This window comes from Alosa pseudoharengus, unplaced genomic scaffold (genome assembly GCF_046254945.1).
Source record: "Alosa pseudoharengus isolate Yale_2024_CS ecotype anadromous, Long Island Sound unplaced genomic scaffold, YU_APseudo_1.1 YU_APseudo_1.1_scf_11, whole genome shotgun sequence".
NCBI lineage: Eukaryota > Metazoa > Chordata > Actinopteri > Clupeiformes > Clupeidae > Alosa > Alosa pseudoharengus.
The window spans coordinates 37,428,206-37,434,567 of NW_027468576.1; the positions used below are offsets into that span (position 1 = coordinate 37,428,206).

Consider the following 6,362-nt stretch of genomic DNA (forward strand, 5'->3'; position numbering starts at 1 on the left):
ACACATTGTTATATGAACAAATACTCATACACAGATTGTTATAAGCACAAATACACATAAATTGTTACATGCACAAATACACATGCATACATATTGTTACATGCACAAATACACATGCACAAATACACATGCATACATATTGTTACATGCACAAATACACATGCATACATATTGTTACATGCACAAATACACATGCATACATATTGTTACATGCACAAATACACATGCATACATATTGTTACATGCACAAATACACATAAATTGTTACATGCACAAATACACATGCATACATATTGTTACATGCACAAATACACATGCATACATATTGTTACATGCACAAATACACATAAATTGTTACATGCACAAATACACACACACACACACACACGTTATTACAGTTTTTCTTGATTGCTTTGATTCACTTGATCTTGTTATTCACTTTCTTAGCAGAGCAGAGGTCATCTCTTGCAAATCATTTAACACATTTTCATTGGTTTAACTCAAGTTTCACATCCTTCCTTTTTCAAATGATACAACACAACACTATGTATAACACAGTTCTCATACAAAGACTCCATACTCCATTGGATTAACTCTATGAAACAAATGGAAAACATATATTCACAACTAATAGATATTGCTTGCAAACTAATGAACGTGTAATGTCAATGTGTGAATCTTCTTTTGCACAATTCTTCCATTAGCAATCCTTCAGTATCAATAAGAGTTCTGTGTTGCTATGTGCAAGTATGGACCAAAGGCACGTTTAGAGAAAGTACTGTATTGCCTGCAAATACTGTATTTATTTGGTGAAGAAAACAGTACAAAAGCTGACAAGTCTAGTTGTTTACTGTGGGTTTATTTCAATAAAAAATACAAGTTGTAGTTCAATGAAATGTGTCTTGTCTAGGTGCTTACTGTAGATCTCACATGTCAACAGCAGTTACAGCATGGGAGGAATGAATACAATGTATTCAAAAAGGAATGAATACAATTTATTCAAAAAGGAATGAATACATTTTTTTCAAAAAGGAAAAAATAAATGCCACAGGCATAGCAAAAATGGGCTGAACCCCCTAATTTTGAGAACAGTTTTTTTGCATTTTGTTGTGCAGTGTGTAATGATTGATTAAAAGCAAACCGTGATTTGAATACAAGTTGTATTGTTGGAAGGCAAAATATGCTTGTTGCGTGAGAGGGTTAGAGTCTTTTGCAAGCAAAATGTGTCATTTTGGCCAGAGTGATTCTGTTTAGTCCTGTGTGTTACAGTTTTCCTCGATTGCTTTAATTCTTGCATCACCTCTGACATCACATTGTCAAAACAGTTACAGTTTTTCTCGATTGTTTACACACATTTTCTGAAAGCATGCAGTACCTCATACTCTCAGGACTCTACACACAAATCCAAAAACACAACCTAACCCCTCAATTCTCCTGCAAAATGGAACTTTACATTCAAAACAATGTTATTTCTTCTCAAAACGGTATTTTGTTTTCAAATGACACACACAAACCATCTTATGAATAGACATTTATAAGAACCAGTTGAACACTGACGTGCTCAATGTAAAACACTATGATGAATGGGAAACACTTCTTCTCCATTCATCATAATGATTTAAGCCTTGTTTTGTTCACAGACAGTACATACAGTACATACATAAATGTGTTGTAAAATATTTGAGAATATTGTTTTTATACTCAGAACACACAAATACCCTGTAACAAATATATTTTTATTTTTCCCCACCAAAACAATGTACAAAGTGTACATCCCAACCAACATACAAAACAAGAAAACAGAATAATTTACTGTATACAGTTACAGTAAAAAAAAAAAAACTATGCTGCATCCCCTCTTCTGTTTCGGTCTGGCTACAGCACCTCATCCACATCACATAGCCTACATTATGCTAAAGCTGTGATTGCTAATTGTAAAACTGTGTGACAGGTGTTTGCCCATGTGATGAGTCAGTGTGCATTGTAGGGCAATTCACTTTAGAATTTGAATGACTGTGTGTTCCTTGTGAAAACAAGAGATTTTCTTCATGAACATTGTGCCAAATGTAGAGAATTGTGTGTAGTGTTGTGAAAAAAAGTATGTTTTAGATCTGCAATTTGAGTGTAAAGCAGGAATTGTGCTTGTAGTTTAGCAGAATTAGCTCAGGGGGTTGGTGCATGAGTTACATGTTGTGGTCATTGTGTCTTAAGTACCAGTTTTTGTGTGTAAACAATTGAGAAAAGCTGTAACACACAGGTCTAAACAAAATCACTCTTTTTTGTACTGTCTATTAGTAAGTAACTTCAGCATTGTAGACCAGTCACCAGATGTCTCGCTGATGGCAATCGGCAGAAAAACAAAAACAGCTGATCACCAGGCAGTGCAGGTAGAATGCAGAGGCAGACTTCAGGTAAAACGCTGTAAGTATGAAAAAATGAAGCAAACAATTGAAATGAAAAGGCTATCTATAACTGTGCAGCTAAACTAAATGAGTGTACAAGAATTAAGGAAAAATAATCAGGAATAAAGTAGTAAATATAAACTAAATATAAACAATAGTAAAGGCTACCTTCCAACTTGTCATTTTTTTATTATTGAAATAGACCTACAGTAAACACCTACACTGTAAGAAATTTTCCCGTAAAAAAACAGGAATCAACTGGCAGCAGAGTTTCCAGGAGATTCCTGTTATTTAACGGTGCCCTGGTTTAACATTAAGTTAATGTAAAATAACAACATTAATTTCCTGTAAATTAACAGGAAACAACTGGCAGGATTTCCAGGAGCTTCCCGTTGTTTAACGGCAGACTACCATAACATTAAATTCCTGTATAACATAATTTTCATGTTGGGTAACAAGAAAGAAATGTGATCTTCGCGTTAGTTACAAAACAGGTCTTTATTTTTTTACAATTACAGGAAACAAGTGCCATATATTGAGTTCATCCACTCTCAAATCAACATTTTAAAGATAAAAATCCATGTTTTCACATCAGTTACTTATTTGTAATTTAACAGATATTTTATTTCACAGCACTTACTTGACAGTCTAACAGTAAAGTCATCTTTTTGAAAGATGAAGGGACATGAAGCAAGATAGTAATTTTGGAAAATGTAGACTGACTATAATCGTATTTCAGGATCAGGGAATAAGACACAGAAGAATGATCATGGAAAATAAAAACATCGCATTAGGCTTGTGTATCATGTATGAATGTAAAATGTAGATACATAGTAGTATTTTGAAAATCGGATTTCAAAGAACAGGCAATAAGACACAGAGGAATTACAATGGAAAACAAAAACATTTCATTAGGCCCGTTTAAAATGTAGACACGCTATCTAGTTGTATTTTGAAAATCGTATTTCAAAAAACAAGGAATAAGGTACAAAAGAATTATCATGAAAAACAAAAACATCGCATTAGGCTCGTGTATCACGTATGAATGTAAACACGTGATCTAGTTGAATTTCAAAAATCGGGAATAAGGTACAAAAGAATTATCATGGAAAATAAAAACATCGCATTAGGCTTGTGAATCACATATGTATGTAAAATGTAGACATGTTATCTACAGTAGTACTATTTCAAAATGAAATAAGATACAGAATAATTATCACAGATAATTATCAATATCATTGCATCGCATTGGGCTTGTGTACATGTGAGAATGAATAAACTGACAGATTATGTCCAGAAGAATTTAAAGTACAGAGATGAGTATAAATGATAATCAGGGAGGAAATCAAGTTACATTCATGAGAAATCAAGTATAACATTCACTTTACTTATTAGTGATTGTTCTTAGGCTTCTTCTGGGCCTTTTTCTCTGTGAGAGAGAGAAAGAGAGAGAGAGAAAGAGAGAGTGTTACAAAAACTGATAGGGTACACTAGGATTCATGTAGAGGAAAATTGTGCCAAAGTGAATGAATCGGATGTGAATTTGTAACGTTAACACACTTTCTCACAATGAAATTAACTGACATTTATTACTTACTGTAACTGCATTTATATTTGATTTAATCAGTTGTATGAAGTAGAAGTATAGTGTTCTGTGGTTATTACAGCAGTACTATGCATGATTGCTCTCTACAGAGGGTGTAATCCTGCATAGTAGTGCTTATAACTACATAGTAGACTACTACACAACCCCCCCAATACATACCACACATAAAACAAATTCTGGTTCGAAAGTGGGACATGAACTTACCTCTGGATGAATTCAAGGGTGCACGCTGCCTCCTCCTGATACTGCAGATTCAGAATGTAGAAGGTGGAGAAACATGTCGCAAGGCCTGTTAGAAATGTGGCGAGGTTGGACCCTTCACAAACGATTAAGGATTCAATGCTGACCATCCACTTTTGATGATTACCTTGTAGTTCACCTGAATTTTTTTTTTTATCATATTCAATTTAAGATATAGATCCACATGTCAACTATGATTAGATTCATTTTAGGATTTTGTCCAAACAAAATTCAATACAGAAAAAAAAACATTTAGTGTTCAAAAGTTGATTTAAATATGTAATATGTTGATCATTATTACTCTAGTGAATGAAAACAAACATACCTAGTAATATCAGGCGAGGCGTCACAGGTAGGCTTGGAAGACTCAACATCAGCTACGGTCGCACATCCCTTAGCAAAAGAAAAGAAAGGCACTCAACAACTCTTCGTGATGTGTGTGTGTGTGTGTGAGTGAATGTGAGTTGTCTGCAAGGTGAGTATGAAAGGTGTCTGTGTGTGTGTGTGTGTCTGCCGTTGAATGATTAAAAGTGATGAGGCGGGTGTGATAAGATGTTTGTGTGAGGAATGTGTGTGCAAAGTAAGGGGGCTTGCTTTTGAAATAGTGTCCGTCTTATCAAAACCACATTGTTTATGGTTTCTATACATGTGCGTCTAAAGACCTAGATAGATAAATAGATAGATAGATACTTTATTGATCCCCAGGGGAACTCCAAGACCTGCATGTCTCTTAAATTTTATTTGGCAATCTGGAACACAGCATGGAAGGTCTATATTGGGTATATTGTCATGAATTTAGGTATGGCTCACATAAATAGACGCAGTGGACTGATGCCCACATATCTGACATGTAAACATCTTCCTGTTGCATGCCGCTAGCTCAAATGAACTCGGGAGGAATACCATACGTGTGTCATGCAACCACCTCTGCTATGGAGAGCTAGCTAGGCTACTAACTATCATTAGCTTTCTAAACTGAAGGACTTAACACAACTTTAAGTAATTACCAGCACGGGCGAAATCCATGCAAGCAGCAGTCAACACTGATCCGTTTGTGCCATATTGTTTATTTGGCCACTGGTTTATTAAACTGATGATGCTAAGCAGACTTAGCTAGCAAGCACGTGTTATAGCAGGTAAATCCCGCGAGTTAAACTTTCAAAAACTACGCATACCCTACACATACCAATACATTTAGATGGCTCCAGATTGCAATGAAGAAACGTAAAATTTGATCGACAAGTGTAGTGATAACGATAACGCATGGCTTAAGAAGGGCGAAAGCGTGGTCTTGGCTAGCTGAATAGCACTGCTACTAACTTCGTTTCAGCAGGTTAACATTCAGAGATGTTGTATTATACAACTTAATATAAACATGACCAGTGTGCTTTCAAACGTTGTATTTCTGGTCAAAGGTGACAGATAAACTCACCTTATTGTGTTGATAGCTTTCGATGGGTTTGGGTATGATTCCAACGTATCGTCTTCTCTCAGCAGACAGCTTCCCATCACCAGAACGAAGGTAACGTTAATAGATAACAGGAAGTACGTGTGTTCCAGAATAAACATTACGGGCGTGGTAAATAACAGTGTTGGAGCCTGATTTTACATATTTGTCTTACTAATGACTGGAAAGTCCTGTTTATTAAAGAAAACCGGTGAATAATGTTGGAATCTGGGTGTAAATTTACAGAAACTTTTTACAGTGTAGACTTGTCAGCTTCTGTGAACAGTGAGGTTGTCAAGTGTTGCCATGGGAACGGTGAGGTGGTCAGGTGTTGCCACAGGGTGCCATGGGAACAGTGAAGTGGCCAGGTGTTGCCAGTGGGTGCCATGGGAACAGTGAAGTGGTCAGGTGTTGCCGGTGGGTGCCATGGGAACGGTGAGGTGGTCAGGTGTTGCCATGGGAACGGTGAGGTGGTCAGATGTTGCCATAGGGTGCCATGGGAACAGTGAAGTGGTCAGGTGTTGCCGGTGGGTGCCATGGGAACGGTGAGGTGGTCAGGTGTTGCCGGTGGGTGCCATGGGAACGTTGAGGTGGTCAGGTGTTGCCATGGGAACGGTGAGGTGGTCAGGTGTTGCCATGGGAACGTTGAGGTGGTCAGGTGTTGCCA

The 6,362-nt window shown here is 36.7% G+C and overlaps 1 long non-coding RNA gene across 1 annotated transcript; it reads right to left on the minus strand.

The window, feature by feature from the left end:
- Positions 1–3,603: 3,603 nt before the first annotated feature.
- LOC143117399 (uncharacterized) lies at positions 3,604–5,874 on the minus strand. The gene is made up of 4 exons (XR_012985977.1): positions 5,681–5,874; positions 4,574–4,641; positions 4,213–4,387; positions 3,604–3,831 (listed from the first exon to the last, which is right to left on the minus strand). It is a non-coding gene; the product is annotated as an uncharacterized LOC143117399 (long non-coding RNA).
- Positions 5,875–6,362: the final 488 nt, after the last annotated feature.